The sequence below is a fragment of the Phascolarctos cinereus genome, unplaced genomic scaffold, assembly GCF_003287225.1.
Source record: "Phascolarctos cinereus isolate Bilbo 61053 unplaced genomic scaffold, phaCin_HiC Scaffold_726;HRSCAF=1367, whole genome shotgun sequence".
Classification (NCBI taxonomy): domain Eukaryota; kingdom Metazoa; phylum Chordata; class Mammalia; order Diprotodontia; family Phascolarctidae; genus Phascolarctos; species Phascolarctos cinereus.
In genome coordinates, this window is record NW_027556098.1 from 303,044,237 (window position 1) to 303,062,376 (window position 18,140).

General features: G+C 40.7%; 1 long non-coding RNA gene across 1 annotated transcript in view; it reads right to left on the reverse strand.

The window, feature by feature from the left end:
• Positions 1–204: 204 nt before the first annotated feature.
• The window catches only part of LOC144454461 (uncharacterized), a 72,093-nt gene continuing 54,157 nt past the window's right edge, over positions 205–18,140 (reverse strand). The window contains exon 3 of the long non-coding RNA XR_013482854.1: positions 205–612. This is a non-coding gene — a long non-coding RNA (uncharacterized LOC144454461). The remainder of the gene's footprint in view (positions 613–18,140) is intronic.

Consider the following 18,140-nt stretch of genomic DNA (forward strand, 5'->3'; position numbering starts at 1 on the left):
CCTTAGGACATTTCTAATCTTCTGGGACTTGGTTAATTCTCTCATCCCATCAGTGTCCAATAAAGATTAAAGGTGGGTATTAGAAACAACAGTAAAAATTAGAATAACAATAACAATAACTGACATTTATCTAGCACTTTAAAGTTTTCAACATGTTTTATATGCATTTATATGCATTTATATATTTATTTGATCCTTATGCCCTCTAAAATGCTTCCCCTAATATCCAACATGTCTTCTGGGACTAAACATTTCATTTGAAACAGTGTTCCCTGTGGCACAGAGCAGAGGTTTCTTGCTAGGATGCTACTTTTCTAGGGGTCAAAATGTATGTTGGTACAGCCTTGGTTTCTCCTTAATGATCCTGGCTCCCCTTCCAGATGGTGCTGCTATGGAAGTGGAAGAATTAAGTAGATGGTCTCCAAGTTCACCAGTTGATGACATCTTTTGTACTTGGTTGTCTGGGCCCATTTTTGGAGGCTAATGGGAGAGAATCTTGAAGGGAATTAGATGGTCCATCTTGTTCCCAGTAATGAAGAGCAAACATGTAAGCAGAGTTGAGTGGCTTATGGATAACTCCCTGTTCCCCTTCTTCCATGATCCTGATGGTTCCTGTAACAGATGATGGAAAATGGAAGCTGAGAGGCAACCGCAATCAGGCCCTGGACTGGATTGGATGTGTTATGTAAAATCCAAAGATGCTTAAGGGAACGAGGCTTTTCTCCTTGTGTACCTGTTAAAGAAGTTTGGGCCCAAAGCTGGTGTCTCCTTTGGAATACAAATAAAACCAACTCTGCCTTTGATGAGCTTGTATTCCATTGAGTAGTATGAGTAAAATTGTGAATAAGTAAAATTTATTTTTTATAAAAATTATAAGGTGCTAACAAGAGGATCATGGAAGGCTTCATGGTAGACTTGAACCTAAGCAGAGCCTTGAAGAAAGACAAGAAAGTGTATGGAAAGACAGAGAAGGAATTTCAGAGTTCAAAATTGGGAAATGGTACAGTTAGGGTTGATGGGGAGATCTAAGATGTGACTAATCCTCTGTGTAGCTAAGAAATAGAGGCAAGCTGAAGGCCATAAGAGTTGAAGAGGTTGATAAACTGGGAGGCCAGAGCTTTTGAGGGGACATTATCATTTGTATTGTGGTCCCCAAGTATGAGGATGGTGGCTAGGTTGGAAATAAATACTTTAAGAAAGGTATTGAACTCCAGGTCTGGAGTCAGGAAAACTCACCTTCCTGAGTTCAAGTCTGGTCTCAGATACTTACCTGGTGTGTGACCCTGAGCAAGTCACTTAACCCAGTTTGCCTCACTTTCCTTATCTGTAAAATTAGCTGGAAAAAAGGAAATAGCAAACTACACTAGTATCTGTGCCAAGAAAACCCCAAATGGGGTCATAGACAGCTGGACATGACTGAAATGACTGAACAACAACAATATTGAACTCTTTGAGGAAGGAGTAAGAATAACTTTACCTGGAGGCCAAAACATCACAGCAAAAAGAATCCAAATCAGGTGATCTAAAAGGATGGAGTAAACCTCAGGGAGGAGATATAAGGAAGGGTCTGAAAGTGGCAGTGGGGAACAAACAAAGAACAAGCAGGGGAACAAAGTTGGCAGGGTCCATTCCTCTTAGTCAAGTATGTTAAGAGATATGAGAAGAAGAACAATCAGCACAGGAGAGCCTGGGGTAGGTATGTCGAGATCTTCTCCCTAGCCCACCCTGGTTGGGAAGCATGATGGCAGACTCCATCGTGTGGCTGAAAATTCACCATCATACTCTAAGCTTCTTTCAAAAGGCTATGAAATTGTCTTCAAGACTTGATCCCCAGGGGACTAAGACTTGAACCATGGACATAACTTTCTGTTCACTTAAGACATACTCACCACATCAGTGGTCAGGGATCCTCAGGTTTAATGGACTTTCCACTGCTGTGAGTCAATACACCCTTCTGACTGACATGACCCTATATAGAATGGTGGGGGAAATAGGGAAGGGAGGTATTCAACTGACCCAACTTTATATCCTCGTTGAATACCCATGATATTGCTGAGTTAACTTCTTTCGCTAAGTGTTATATTGTCTATGAGTATCTTAGCATTTTGTTTCAATTCTGAGTCTGAACCACTGGACTGGCCTGAGTTGGGACCCACTCTGAAGAGTAGGCATGTACTATATTCTGGAGAGCAAGTTTCTGTAAATGCAAGAAAATTGCTAGGGAGTCAAAAGTTTGTTGATAATCAAGTTGAAGTTCTAAAGGTCACAATGGAAGGAAGGGACAGAGAGCCAAGATGGCAGAGTAAGAGGTAAGCCACTCTTACCTTCCCATATTAACCTCTGAAAACCCAGAAAATATCATCCAAGGAAAAACCCTGGAACAGCTGAACCAGAAGGCAGACAGGGTGCAGCAGTCCTGTAGCCCAGGTAGCTTGAGGGGTTAACGGAAAAGGCCCCTCTTGCCCTGGGGGAAGGGAAGCAGTACAGAACAGAAGGAGTCCCAGCAAGCTAGCGGAAAGCCCTACCTCAGTGTACCAGGAGGAGATCCTGAAACCCAGGTGGCAGAGCAGGCAAACACCAACACCTGGACCCCCAAGTGCCTCAGTGAGGGCTGGGAAACCAATGGAAACCAGTGTGGAAAACAACCAGGTGCCTCGGCATTCTACAGCAACCGGCTCTCCTAGTGCCTCAGTAAAAATAAGGGAAGCAGCACTACAAGACTCCCCAGATGGATAAATACCCTATAACATCCATCTGAAAGGAGCTGAAGAAAGCGAAGAGAAGGAAAAGCAGGCAACCTAGAGTTGCCTTCGAGTTCCAGTGTTGCTGATTCTAGCCCAACACCAGATAAGCTGCCAGAACCCTACAGCCTCCAACTACCAATATTGGAGGCCCCAGCACACAAAGCCAGTGACCAGGCCCTAGGCTCCCAACACAAGAAGCTTGGGTCAGTGCCCTCTGCTTCCCAGCAGGAAAGCTCAATCTCTCTAAAGGCCAGGAAATAAGCAAACACCAAGAGCAAAAAGAAACGTACCAAAGATTCATATTATGAGAACAGTGAAGATCAAGGCAGAAATTCTGAAGAAGACAACATTGTCAACAAACCCACATCTGGAACCTCAAAAGGAAATATGAACTGGTCTGAAGGCCAAAAAACCTTTTTCGAAGAGCTCAAGAAGGATTTTAAAAGTCAAATAAGAGGGTAGCTAGGTGGCTCAGTGGATAGAGCACTGGCTCTGGATTCAAGAGGACCTGAGTTCAAATCTGGCCTCAGATACATAACACTTACTAGCTGTGTGACCCTGGGCAAGTCATTTAGCCCCATTGCCTAGCCAAAAAAAAAAAATCAAAATAAAATAAAAAGCCAAATGAGAGAGGTAGAAGAAAAATTAGAGGTATGCAAAAGAGAGTCAATACCCTGGAAAAAAGGACACAAATTAACTGTAGAAAACAAGTCCTTAAAAAATACAATTGGCCAACTGGAAAAAAAGCACACTGAAGAAAACAGGTCCCAAAAAATACAATTGGACAAATGGGGAAGAAGGCACAAAATGAAATAGAAGGAAGGAAGGGGTAGAGAAGGAGAAGGTCTTAGGAGTGATACACTTGATATAAATAGGGATGAAGGCATAAAGTTTAATATTAGGGAAAAGGAGATTCCCTCTGGGAGATGAGGGTTCAATCCTACAGGCCTGCCCCAACCTATATTTCTCCAGGAAAATTTCTAAAACAAAGGTGGACTTCTTTTTAATTGGGGGAAAACCTTAAATATGAACCACACTTACTTTTAGATTTTTTTTTAAATCTAGAGGGAGTTGTTAATAAGCCCCAGGGGGAAAAAAAAACCACAGGGTTGAACCATGTGAGCCCAGAGTTCCTTGTGTTAGGAAGGGAGTCCTCTGGACCTTGGGCAACATTAATTTCTTTCTCTGGTTCATTGCCTGAAAGACAATTCCACAGAAGTCTCTAAAACATGCTTATTATTTAGAGTTCCCCCAAAGTGGGTAATTGTGTCTCTTCTCACATGCTATCACAGAAATTGCATAAGATTCAAAGGATTTATAAGTGCATATGAATAAACACAGGAACACAAAGTATTCAAATAGTCCTCTGTATCCATTAGTCTAATTAAAAGGCATTTCTGGGACTTCTGAATACATTTCCCATTCACTTCAGATCAGTACTGTCTAAGTGATTCACAGTAATTGCCATGGAGGGTAGTCAAGGAATTGCTTTCCTGATTCTTCATTACATGGATTTAGTCCCCCAGCCACAGGATGATTCTGACTGTAATACCTTCTTGTGAGGAGCATTCTATTGAGGAAATATTCCTTCCACAGGGCAGCTGGTGCTTGAGTTTGGAACTCAAAAATTCTTAATCTTATGATTTCCCATGGAGGAATCTCAAATTGGAAGCATCCATTGTTAGGATCTAGTCTCTGACTTATGCTCAGAAAAGGAAACAAAATCAAAAGAAGACACCCAGAAATGAGAAGTCTGAGGACTCCTGTCTCTTGTTCGACTAGGCAAGCCTGTGTCTTTCACTGGATGTGTGCATTCTGCTACAAGCTACCATTGCTACTGGGGATAGTGGAGAAAGAAATTCCTTCTCCAGCATCTTTCTGGAATACCAAGGAAGAGAAAGATTGTGGAAAAATAAGGTTCCAAAAAGGGGGCTGGAGTCTTCCTCACTTTCTCATATAGATTAACAATGGGAAAGAAGTTCCTTTTTCAAGAGTCCGACTACCATGACTCTTAGTAACCAACATGTGTCATTTTGAAAATAACAATAATTTTTTTTTTATGCTGGGCCATGAAGAGTATATAAAATGGAGCAGATAAAAACCCTTCATTTATGTGGGTGGTATATATCTATAGCTATGTATACATATATATACATATATGTGTGTGTGTGTGTATGTGTATATATACATGCATACATAAATAAATAAATATATATGCCTACCTAATGTGTACATATAATATATAGGGGATATAATATGGAGTTTTTAATATGTGTTAATATAATATGTATAAATAATGGTGGCGATAGATAAACAGATTTCTTTTAGTCACTTTCTGGTGCCCACATTCCAGTCCTGCTTATATTCCCATTCTAAAAGTGATGGCCAATACGTAAGTTATTAACATAACATACAAGAGATTTATTTTAATTCTGCCAAACCTATATATTATTTAGAGATATATGACCCTGTTTTCCACTTTTTAAAATGTTGGCTTTTGTTTTGGGGTAGTAGAGAGACAGGGCATTAAATGTGAAGATAAAAGGACCTGGGTTTTAGTCCTGGCCCTAGTATTTACTAGTTGTGGGATCTTAGGCAAGCCACTCAACCTCTGAACCTCAGTTTCCTCATTTGTAACATGGGGATTATAATAGTCCTTCTGTGACTCCTTATTACCTCTAGGATGAAGTCCAAACTCTTCTGTTTGTCATTTAACGCCTTTCACAATCTGGTTCCTCTCAACCTTTCCAGACAAATTAGATATTAATCTCCTTCACATGCTACTGGCCTTCTTATTCTCCCTCACTCATGCCAATCCTTCTCACGTCTTTGTGATTTTATACAGGTTGTCCCCCATTTCTGGACTCCCTTCTAGAATCTTGCCTCTGCTTCTAGAATCTCCAGTCTCCTTCAAAGCTGAAGGGCCTCCTCTTGGAGAATGCCTTTCCTGCTCTCCACCCCCTCTCCCTCAGGCATTGCCAAAGCTAGCTCAGTGTTTGGGAGGCTCTGAAGGAAAATGTGGGAGAGAAGAGGTATTAGACTGATAGATTTCATTGTATGCCTGTGAAACCTGGACAGAATACCAGCGCCATGCCAGGAGACAGAATCGCTTCTATTTGAATTGTCTTAGGAAGATTCTGATGATCACCCAGCAGGATGAGATACCAGACACTGAGGTCCTTTCTTGAACTAAACTAGCAAGCATCCAAACTCTTCATCAGAGAGTGCAACTCCAATGGGCTGGCCATGTTGTTCCCACGTAAAATGTACGCTTGCCAAAAAGACAACTTTATGGAGAACTCACACAAGGGCAAGCCTTCACGTGGTGCTCAGAAGAAGTGATACAAGGACACTTTCAAGGTCTCTCTGAAGACTTTTGGAATTGATGGGGCAGCTAGGTGGCACAATGGAAAGAGCATTGGCCCTGAAGTCAGGAGGATCTGAGTTCGAATTCGGCCTTAGACCAAACACTTGACCCTTACCAGCTGTGTGACCCTGGGCAAGTCACTTAACCCCAATTGCCTTAAAAAGAAAAAAAAAGGATTTTGAAATTGATTATGTGACGTGGGAGACACTGGCACAGGACCACTCAGCCTGGCGTGCCCACCTGAGAGAAGGTACGGCACTCTATAATATGAGCAGAGCAGAACTGAAGTAATTCAAAAGAAATGTGAGATGCGCGAATTTAGAGAATCTGCCCCAAATGTTCACATGAACTATTTGTGCCCAACCTGTGGTAGAACATTCCGAGCTCGTATTGTTCTGATCAGCCACAGTCAGACACCCTGTAACTTGACTCTCGCACAGTGATGTCATCTTGGTCCTCTTTGAGAATAAAGGCCAATAACCACTGCCCTCCATGGTTAGTGCCTCTACCTCTCAAAATTACCTTGTACTGTATTCACCTTACCTATATGATCTATTTGTAATATATAGTATATGTATAATTATAACATATTCTACATATAACATATATTAATAATCTATAATAATAATATAAGTGTCGATTTCAGATTATAGAGCCGTAGATTTAGAGCTGGAAGGGATCTTAAAGGCCATTGAATCCAACCTCTTCATCTTACAGAAGAGGAAACTGAGGTACACAGAAGTCAAAAGTCTTTCAGTCACACTCCACTGAGGTAGGATTTGAACCAAGGTCTCTTGACTGTCCAGGGCCTTATCTACTATACCCCACTGTCTCTCTTTCATTTCTGTCTTTGTACCACCAGTACTGAGTACAGTGTCATACATTTCTTTTTTCAGAACCGATCCGTGATTTTAATGGTCAACCAAGCACAGTCCTTACTGTTTTGCCAGCATGTTGTATCTCCTTGAGGAGAAGAGTAGCTATGTGGTATAGGGGATAGAGTGGTAGGCCTGGAGCTAGGAAGATCTGAGTTCAAATACGACCTCAAATACTTCCTAGCTGTGTAACCCTAAGCAAGTCATTTAACATCTGTTTGCCTCAGTTTCCTAATTTGTTAAGTGGGGATAATAATAGTACCTACCTACTAGGGTTGTTGTAAGGAAAAAAGGGGAAAATATTTGTAAAGTTCTTTGCAATTCTTAAAGCCTATATATATATATATATATATATATATATATATATATATATATATATATATAATATATATATGCTAGCTATTAATATTAGAATATAAGCACCCTAAGGACAGGGACGATTTTATTTTCATCTTTGTATCACTAATACAATACTTTGCACATAGTAGACAATTTTGATTGCATCAAATTAAAAATAAATAATCTGGGAGTTATCCACACCATTACACACCATTACTCATTGTCCTCTATTAGCTCACATAATGAAGAAATGACTATCATGTTGTCTATAAAAAATTAAATTCACATCCCTCCAGCATTTCCCAAAACTTCTGTTTCCAAAACTTTGGCTGCCATATCTCTACATTTGAAGGTGAGCTCCCTGAGTTCAGGACCTTGTTTTTGCCTTTCTTTGCATCCACAACACTTAGCATAGTGCCTGACACACGATAAGTCGATAACAAATGTTTGTTAGTTGATTGATTGTGTGTGTAAATATTAAGTTCCTTATCTGCCTAACCTGTAGCCAGTGACATTTCCCCAAACACATGACTTCAGGCCTTCTTTGACAATCCAGTTTTGCTTTCTTTCTAGGTTTCCTTACTTTCTAGCCTATCCCATTACCTAGCCTTATATGAAATTTATATGTAACAGTACACTCTGTTTAAGCACTTGAGTCATCTATGAATACTTTGTTTTCCCAGTGTTGTAGGAACACAGTGAGGATATCAGGCCATAAATAGGAAATGAATTTATTCTCTTGACTAAAAAAAAGTTGAGGGAAAAACTTATGAATTGAAAACAATACAAAGTATATAACAATACAAAGCATATCTACTACTTTTTTTTAAATGAATTTTCCCTTTTCCCTTCCAGGATGTGATGAGAGCTCCCTAACCTACTAGAAAACAGAGTGACAAAAGCAAAAACAAACAAAAAATGCCAAACCCTCCCCCTGTCACTCTGATACTAGGCAACCTCCTTCTTTCTGCATTCAGTGAAGATGATTAAACTTCCTAAGTTCAATAAACATTTACTAATCATTTACTGTGCCAGGCATTGTGCAATTACAAAGACAAAGCCAAAATTTTCCCTACCTTCAAGGAACTTCTCTTCTAGTGGGGGAAAAAACACAGTCATAGATAAGTGCAAAAATTATACAGGCTTATAATATAAACAAAGTAATTTCTTAGGGATAAGGAGCCCAAAGGAGAATGCTAGTAACTGGGAGGATGAAGAAAAACCTCTTTAAGAGATAGCCATATCGATTCAAATGTAGTCATTTACAAATACATTTTTCTTCCTTGATATCTCCCCTTTCAATCACCACATTCACATCAGTTATCATCTGATGTAGTGGGAGAAGACACATATTTGAAAAATTAAGAAATTTGGTCTAGGGATGCCCATCCCATTCCAGTTGAGTTATACAACATACGCTGTCTGTACAACGTACAAAGGCTGTACATGATGTTTTCCCACATACCCTATAGTCCACTGCCAGTATCTTCAGGACAAGATACAGAGGGACATCCAGTGGACATATAACCCCCTCCCCCCCAATGCCACCATTGCTAGTAGGATAGACAAATATGGATTTGTTTTTTTAACATCACCTACCTATTCAAGGTCTGTGTTTATTTAAGGTCAAAAATGGGATAAGAAGTGAAACAGAATCAGTTACCTGGATAGGCAGGTTTGTCTAGGTAGTAGACGGCTAAGACAAAACTCTTAAATGACTAATAGATTTGTCAATTTTCATCTGGAAGTTTTGGCATCCTATGACCCAAAGTGAGGTGAAGAAAGCATTACATTTGAATAATTTTTAGAATGAAAACTATGGCTGCTCCTGAACAGCCATATAATTGAACCCAAAGTATGTTGGGAGGGGCTGAATTATCAAGTGAATTGTTTCAGCTCTCTACTTGTTTTCTAAGGGTAGGCCAAGTCAAAGATATCTCCCATGGTTTTGTCGACATGAAAAAGAAAATTTCTCAGTGGACGATGTTTATCAGGCCCAACTGGTTCTCGCAACTGTGAAGCTACAGAGAAAAGCCAAAAACCAGCTTTGTGAGCACATAGATAATTGTAGAGAAGACTGAGACTGAAGAGGCTAAATCCTTCATGCATGGACAGTTCTCTGACTGGCAGAATTTTAGGGCTCTGCCTAATGTCCCCTATCTCCCCAGCTTCTTCTTTTCCATCTCAGAAATCCTGTTAGCCTTGGCAGAGTTTAAGTTCAGAGAGGGAGTTGGGCAGGAAGTCCCTTGCGAGTCTGGCCTGGAAGACATCTAATCTAAACATTTTAAACTCTTCAGAAAGAATTAACCTCCTCAAAGAGCAAAAAGCTCTCAATAGCCTAAGAGTTCTCTTTCAAGAGGCTCAGGAAAAGTCTGGCCAGCTACCACAACAAGGGGAAAACAGCAGCCAGGTATAAACACTTCCTCCTGAGAAACTGGAAACTCTGCTGGGGCAACAGAACAGAACCAGTGCCAGGAGAGGGCAATTTGGATTCATTGGTGCCAAGGAACCAGTAGGACTGAGATTTTTCATACAATCAGATTTTTTCCCCTTCAGCATTGCCTAACTCTTTTTATATCATGTAGTCTAAACAAGCTGGGTGATAAATTGAACTTTTAATACTTCAGATTTTCAGGTTATATGGATATAACTGAAGACTAAGCATTGGATGAACTTTCTTTTTAATTTTTAATTCAATCCTTTTATTTTATTAATGTCCTTTTTATTTTTCTACCACAATGATTTCTCAGCATTGACCTTCCCTCCGCATCCCTGCCTTCTTATGAAATAAAATAGCTAAATGAAACTGATGCAAAGGCAAAACCAAGGAGAGGAAGGAGTAGAGGATGACAGCACATACAACATTCTGTATCTGCAGTCTCCCATCTTCCCGCCAAGACTGGAGAAGTTTATTTCACCACTGAATTGAATTTTAAAAGAGGGAAGAAGCACACAATGTAAGCCTTAGAAGGAACAGAGGTGAATGCCCTTGGGAAAGCATCACTGACATCAGTCATACTTTTCTGGAATCCACAGGTAAATTCAAATATCCTTCAGTGACTGTGTAAAGGATCTGGCTTTGAGTTTAAGTCAGCTTCTTATGGTTCCGACCTCTTCTCAGAATTGGTTTAGAGGACCTTGGTTTTGACCTCAAAGCAGAGCTTTCTCTTTTACAAATATCTCTACTTTCACTGACCTCTAACCCCTGATTCCATGGACCAAGCTCCTTGACTTTCCTGCTTAGTGAACCTCCTTAGCTACTTGGTTTCAGGGACTGCCTTATCTGGTTTCCTAATTACCCCTTCTTGAGTTCCTGCCACTATCATTGTATGACTAGTTATCTACTTTCTCTCTACTTTCTTATCCCTGTCAGCATCCCCTCCAGACTTCCGTAGTGTGTTTTTCGTTAATTTCCTTCAGGTCAGAGCAGCATCCTTCTGAAATTTTGTCTCGTGGCTCCCAAATGAGCCTCACATGACAACAGATTTGATCTCCTTTTACCTGGCACGGAGTTTGAAAAGACAGACCTTGCTTGGGTAGTCCTCTCTGATTAGAGAGATTTCCTTGGCCCTCAGTTGGCTTGGCTCACTTCTGGCTCTGGCAATGTGCTGGACCTAGCCAATACCCTTTTGGAAGCCCTACAGGACCTGTGCAGGAAATCCAGCTGCCCTGCGAAGAAGTGATGAACACATTTTTCCCTCTGCCCTGGGGTACTCACAGCCCGGTATTTAACTTGCACTACTTGTCAGAACATGCATCTGAGGAAAATCATGAATGTTAGGGATTCTGCACCTTTGGACAAAGACACCCTAGACAGAATCAGGCACAGTTTAGAAAGGAGTTAACGAGAGCCCTGATGGGACGCCCCTGTGGGTCACCAATATCATGTAAATTTAATGTGGCTGGAGATTTTAGGTCACTAAAAGTGACAGAATGACCCCACAATTATAGCTTTACTAGTTGTAGCAGATACCCAGGAATCCCACTGCTCTGGAACGGTTAAATTGCAAATAGAAAGCCTTCTGATTCTTCTGAGGCAGACGAATAACAAATTACTGTAAACAGCTGAGGGAACTGAGGGCAAACCATATCCTGCCATGAGGGAAGTTTGGGAGAAATGTCAGTCTGCAATTTAGTCAGATCATCTCTGCAACCCACATACTTGAACATGGTTAGTGGTAAAATAAATAGGTCTAGGAGAGAAATGATGGTGCTGAAAAAGCTGAAACCACCGAGGAATGCCTGAGGTGAAAGGCCAAGCATGAAGAGGCGGTTAAGGCAACAGAAGGAATAACTGACCATCTGACACATGTTCATGCTTAGTAAAGCCCTGTTAGGGACGGGAAGTTTTAAAATAGTGCTGAGTAGTGGCTGGAACCAGGTCGATTTCGCAATGGTGCATTCCTGTGAAAGATGTCCCCGGCACATTCCATATAAATGTAGTGTATTCAGTTTGGTTCAATGAACATTTATTGAATGCCTGCAGTGTGCAGAGGACAGTGCCAAACAAAAGAAAAAAAATTTTGCTGCCAAAGGCCCTTAGGATCATAGATATGGAGAGGGATGGGACCTCGGGGGTCATCTAATCCAGCCCCCTCAATTCACAAAAGAGGAACTGGGCCATCTCCAGTTGTCCTGACTGAACCCAGATGGTTCCAGAGGAAAAAGTGAGGCTGGTGACTTTGCCCAGCTCTCCCTCACTTAAATGCAATTCACTTGTAAGTCATGGAATCACCTCCCTGATGTCATGGTCCTCTTCAGGAAAGAAGGACAAATCACACACAACAAAAGAAGAAACTGGGGGCAGCTAGATGGCACAGTGGATAGAGCACCGGCCTTGGATTCAGGAGGACCTAAGGTCAAATGCGACCTCAGACACATAACACATACTAGTTGTGTGACCCTGGGCAAGTCACTTAACCCCATTGCCTAGCCAAAAAAAAAAAAAAAAAAAAAAAAAAAAGAGGAAACTGAGGCCCAAGGAGGTTAAGTGACTTGTTGAAGGCCACACAGGTTGTACATCTCACCAACACGAGACCACCCAGTCTGGTGGGGGAGGAAGTATAAGACACACACATAGGTAACTATAACAAATAATAAATATATTAAATAAACTTCAGGGGTTTTAATGGAGGGAATTTGTAATATCTAGAATTTGTACTTGGTATTTTTACTTAAAAAAATACTAAAAGCTAACTAGCTGTCCATCACTTTTGCCTCCTCCCTTTCACACTCCGCAAATGTTACTGAGGACATCTTTTCTTTCTCCTCTTTAATAATTTCTTTGGATCATGTTATTGTATTCTCTTTTGTCTGATCCCAAATCTTCCTTGCCAGCCCAATATTCTTCCAGGCTACTCTTGTAGGTCTTCTGATTTGTTTTGCTAAAGGCTGAAATCCCAGCACTTAGCACAGGGCCTGGCACATAGTAGGGTCTTAATGGGTATTGATTTATTGTCTTTCAAACTCTCTGTTCCTTCTTAACTAAAGCTATAATCTCTAAAATGTTCTCAGGTTTCTGAATTCACAGATGCCATAACAATTTTTTTTTTTTTGGTGAGGCAATTGGGGTTAAGTGACTTGCCCAGAGTCACACAGCTAGTAAGTGTTATGTGCCTGAGGCTGGAGTTGAACTCAGGTCCTCCTGACTCCAGGGCCAGTGCTCTATCCACTGCACCACCTAGCTGCCCCCATAACACTGTTTTAAAACGATATTCTTTACTGTTAAAAGCGGCCACAAGAAAAAAAAAAAGAAAACTTTCAAGGTGTGTCCTTGGGTCAGTTCAATTCTGTTCTCAAAAATTCAACCAATAGCAAGCATTTCAATGAGCTATGTGTTGGGAAGATGCAAAGGTATATAGCATCTTGTGCTGTAGAGGCAACATGGTAAAATGGATAGAACACAGCACTTGGAGTCAAGAAGACCTGGGCTCAAATCCTCATCGGCTTACTGGCTGTGTAACCTTGAGCAAGTCACTTAACTTTAGGTTCTCCATCTATAAAATGCACTGTAACAAAATGCACTATAATGTGTATCAAATGAGAGATCTGTAAAGCACTTAGTACAGTCTTCAGGATTCATCTAATACAAACTACTCATTTAATATTTATCTGGTAGTAATGACAGCCATTAACCTGACTCTGTTCATCAAGAGTATCAGGCACTGGAAAGTCCAGTGAAATCCCAAGTGGTTATAAGCTCCACCTCGATCAAGAAGAAATATTAAAAAAGTGTCAAATTCAAGGGCAGCTAGGTGGCGCAGTGGATAGAGCACCGGCTCTGAAGTCAGGAGGACCCGAGTTCAAATCTGCTCTCAGGCCAAATGCTTCACACTTACTAGCTGTGTGACCCTGGGCAAGTCACTTAACCCCAATTGCCTGAAAAAAAATAAATAGGAAAGAAGTGGCAAATTCTGTATAATTTTCAGAAGGGCAGTTTTTTAGCTGCCCCATCTCTTCTCCTCCCTCTTTCCACTCCAGCTCTACCATTCTCTGAGTTAGTTATATTCATCTCATTGATTTGAGTATCCTATTTAGTGTGAATTTACCTTCCTTTTCCTTCCTTCCTTCCTTCCTTCCTTCCTTCCTTCCTTCCTTCCTTCCTTCCTTCCTTCCTTCCTTCCTTCCTTCCTTCCTTCCTTCCTTCCTTCCTTCCTTCCTTCTTTTCCTTCTTTTCTCTCTCTCTCTCTTTTTCTTCCTTCCTTCTTTCCTTCCTTCTTCTTTCTCTTCCTTTTTCTCTCCCTCCCTCTTTCTCTCTTTTCCTTCCTCCTTCCCTCCCCCTTTTTTTTCTTTTCCTTCCTTCTTTCCTTCCTACCTTCCCACCCCCTTTCATAACAGGGTATAAACATTAACTGTGTATTGCTCTTTCTTAGGAAAAATAGAGGCTCACAAAAGGACTACATCTTAAAACTCCTGGATTTAGACTGCAGTGATAAACTGAATAAAGCCTGACTAAGTCTGAGAGAATACACACACATACATACGCACATATATACATACATATACATGTGTATATAGATAGGCAGAATATACATATATATGTATGTCAATTACATCTGTTTAAGAATAGAATGGACTGCCTTAGGAGTCAATGAATCCCTCCTTACTGAAGTTCTTCAGGCAGAGGCCAGATGGCCACTTCTCAGCTGTGTCCTAGAATGGAATTTTGTTCAGGTTTTGGTTGGACAAATGGCCTCTGAGATTTCTTCCAGTTTTGAGATTCCTTGAATTTAGAATATTGTAAACGAGGGGAATAGCATGAGATAAGGCTAGAAAGATAGGCTAGAAGCAAGTTCAATACAGATTTTGCCCAGTTTCATATACTCTCTACATTTACAGTGCTATACTATGAGACTTGATGTTCATATTCACACTCCCAAGGCCCTATGGGATCCTATCGGACCTTTCGAGCCATCCAAGAAAGATTGAATCCTTTATTACAGTTTTAGAGTTTGGTTTTGTTTATCCTGCTTTCCTTGAAAATTGGCATGTAAATAAATATGTGCAGCATAAAAATAGCATATTACACATATGCATGGCATAAGGATAGATTGTCAATAAATACGGTCGTTCTCAGCTAACCAGAATATTCAATTAGCCAGAATACACTTTCCCCTCACCCTACTGGGTGAGTGGGAGTTCCCTGTGTATCCCTCTCCCATCACAATGGTGCTTTTCAAATCCTCCCCCTCCACTTGGTTTCATATCTTACATTTGCTCCCTCTAGACCCTGCCATGCCTGAGTAACTGCCATTTACTGACAGTCACTCAGAGTAGATGAACCCTAGTGAATGAAAAACAACAATAATGCCTTGGTCAATGTTAAAAAGGCTGTTCTTTTATTGTGAGATTCTCTCTCTCATGAGCTCCTACCAAAGATAGTTCTTAAACCAGGAAGCGCTTGGCCACACACCTTTGCAATGTGATCTCCTCTGGAATAGCTGAGAAAAACAGCTAGTGTCATCTCCTCTCTCCTGCCTGATTTCTGCAATGTCCCCTGAGAGACACAGAACATATTCAGATCCAGATGGGGCTGTTTAATCTGAATTGCTGGTGTGGCAGAGAATTAATGGATCAAGTAGCAGAGAGGACTGAGCAAAATGATGCATGACATAGAGTAAAGAGAAGGTCGTTGCAGGCATGCAATGGAGTACTGACACATGGGTGTTGGAAGTTCTTATGAAAAGACGGCTGATTACACAAAGCTGGCGCTGAAATCCAGTCTTCATTTCTGATATTTGAATAGAAAGACAAGTATAATTGAGTACTGCCAAGGGCTTTTTTCCTGTCAATAGATGGTGGTTAGCACTTGAATACTTACAATACATCCTGCCACCTTATTAAAAGCTAGGCCATTTCTGTCTAGAGTCAGAATAAATGATTGCTCATGTTGTTCAGTTGTTTCAGTTGTGTCCGACTCTTCATGACCCTATTTTGAGGTTTTCTTGGCAAAGACACTGGAGTGGTTTGCCATTTTCTTCTCTAGCTCATTTTACAGATGAGGCAGCAGAGGCAAACAGGGTTGAGTGACTCGTCTGAGGTCACATAGCTAGTAAATGTTTGAGGCTGAATTTGAATTCAGGTCTTTCTGATTCCAAGCCTGGTGCTCTATAACACTGTGTCACCTAGTTGCCCATACAGGATACAATTTAAGGAATGTCCCAAAGTCGACTACCCTCTCACTGTCATTACATGATTGGCCCATCTTCTTTTCTAATAATCTCTTGGTGATATTGTTAAAGAGATTCCCAATCCTCAAAGTACAATATAAATGTTAGGCATCATGATGGTGATGAGGATGAGGATGACTTGCTCCTCTCTCAAGTTTCTAGGGACTAGTGAGAAAGCTTCCTGGAAGAAGGGAATTTGAGATCATGGATTTGAGGTAGAAGTGTTTTGGATGAGAGAAGATAAGATCTGGCAGCAGAGGGAGTGTGAGTAGAATTCATGCTTGGATTAGGAGTCAACTATCTGGTAGAAAAGTGGGAGTCACAGTCGTGGAGATGGGAAAATAGAGACTGGTTTAATGGAGTAGAAAGGGGACTGAGGCTTTAAAGCACAATGACTGAAGGGAAACTTCTTTTCTATTCCTCTTTCTCCTCCCTCTGTGCCTTAGGGTAGAGCTAGGAAAAATAAAAAATAATTAGGTCCTCCTCTTTTTCTGTCCACTAATGCTGATGTTACTTTGAAACCTTGATTTTCTTTTTATAAAGGAGTCTGTTTCTACTGTCTGTGGCATGTGAGAGCAGAGTGTGCTTTAAAGAACAGCTCTGAGAGGTTTGGTATTTCACGATTGTCTTGGCCAGGTCCCTGCAGTTCTGGCGTGGGAGGGTAATAGACCTCCCTGGGATAGGTTATCCAATGATCATGCGCCTCTTCCAAGCAGAACCTTAAAACATGAACTCAGGTGGTGAGTCATTGGAGCAATGGTGCTTCTGATGATGACAGCACTAGTGCAAGAGGGCAAACTAGGTTCCCATTTACCTGAAAGGAAGGAGAGGTTAGGAGGCTTTAGAGGAGAAAGTCCTGCCTCTGATCCAGCCCAGTAGTCTATGAGGATTTTGATTCCACCCCTTTCTGGTGGGGAAGGGAAAGCCAGGGGTCTCCGGCTCTCATGCTCCACAGCAGTCCCTAGTGTTCAATCATGATGCCATTTTGGTTTGGTAACATTGCAGCCAACTCATGGTCACCATGTACCTCTTCATTGCCTTTCAGATGACTTTCACTATTAATTATTTGTAGACTGTAGCATTTCATGACATAGTTATACAGCATCACTAGGAGAATATTGTTAAAAAGATGGACATTGTTCTAGGGAGAATCTTGGGCTCGTGGAGGGCATTGTGCAACTTTCCAAAGACAATCAAGCCAGCTTGCTTTTTCCTGTTCAACTCTGGGCCCAGATCACTGTCCATTTGTAGAGTCTATCCAAGCTATGTTACTGTTCATATGCCATATGTATCACACCCTGTACTGTATGGGTAGTTCATCCAGCCCCATAACAAAACCTGGACAACTACAATCTTCATCCACTTGATTTTTCAGTGTGTATAGTTAACAAAAAGTCTTTTGAGTTATTACAGATCTCATTTAGGAAACTCTGTTTTCCCAGGGTTTGATGTGATCAGCAAAATGTCATCCACATAAAGGAGCATTCAGAAGTATTCAGCATTCATAGGCAATCTTTTCTATTTGGACTTGGTCTAGGATCTCCTCTAAACAGCAACAAACACCTTTGGCAGATATACATCTCTCTTTTTACACATCATTTGATAGTAATAACCAGAGGATTCTCAAACAGAGTTTTATCTGTTGATAAATGTTTTGTAATTTTAACATGCTAGCAAAGAGCTTTTAAAATGACATTTAACTCTTCTGAATAAAAAAAAATTCATACTGTACTGGGAGGAGGTGACCTCCCCTCCAGTAATTGATGAAATTGCAGAAGATAGAGGGAGGATAAGAGATAATGATTTATTAAGATTTTAAATGAAGTGCAAAGTATTTACCCTTTGTTACCCCTTTATTTAGTGTGAATAAGTTTTTCAGTCAAATTTGATGTAACATGAAGCCTTGGGAAGGACGAAAGAACTACCATGACCTTGGACCTTTAAAAAGAAATGGAAGATGCACTCTCAAGAAAACAGTTGAGGCAGGTAACATCTTTGAGTACTATGAACTCTATGATCCAAGAAGAGAATAAATAGATGTATAGAATAATCATATATATGTGTGTGTGTGTGTGTGTGTATACATCTATACCTATATGCACATACTATATATGTATGTATATGTGTATGTGTGTGTATGTGTATA